This window comes from Nycticebus coucang, chromosome X (assembly GCF_027406575.1).
Source record: "Nycticebus coucang isolate mNycCou1 chromosome X, mNycCou1.pri, whole genome shotgun sequence".
In the NCBI taxonomy this organism is placed as follows: domain Eukaryota; kingdom Metazoa; phylum Chordata; class Mammalia; order Primates; family Lorisidae; genus Nycticebus; species Nycticebus coucang.
In genome coordinates this window covers 79,918,708-79,919,103 of record NC_069804.1, presented here as the reverse complement: position 1 = coordinate 79,919,103, position 396 = coordinate 79,918,708, and the positions used below count along the sequence as shown (strand labels likewise).

The window sequence follows — 396 nt, the reverse complement described above, 5'->3', positions numbered from 1 at the left end:
TTGCATGTGGAAATGTCTGCTCCTCATTCCTTTGAAAGCAAGAATACATTCATAACATGCTACATTTAAAAAGGAGTTCTCAGGGCTGCCAACCTTACAGTAGAGGTTGAGTGGTAGTATATTTCTCCTACATAGAAAAAAAAGAATGTCATCTACATACTGAATAAGAGTCGCTATAGAATATGAAAAACGACTCAAGTCTTTGGCTAAGACTTGTCCAAACAAGTGAGGGCTGTCCCTAAATCCCTGGGGTAACACAGTCCATGTGAGCTGGGTGTTGGAGTCAGAGGGGTCTTCAAAAGCAAAAAGGTATTGGGAATTTTCATGAAGTGGAATGCAAAAGAAGGCATCTTTTAAGTCTAGGACTGTGAAATAGGCAGCCTTTTCAGGGATATG

General features: G+C 40.4%; 1 non-coding gene across 1 annotated transcript; it reads left to right on the top strand.

Annotated features, from left to right (window-relative positions):
• LOC128578911 (small nucleolar RNA U109) lies at positions 1-135 on the top strand. The gene has a single exon (XR_008377998.1). It is a non-coding gene; the product is annotated as a small nucleolar RNA U109 (small nucleolar RNA).
• The last annotated feature ends 261 nt before the right edge of the window (positions 136-396 follow it).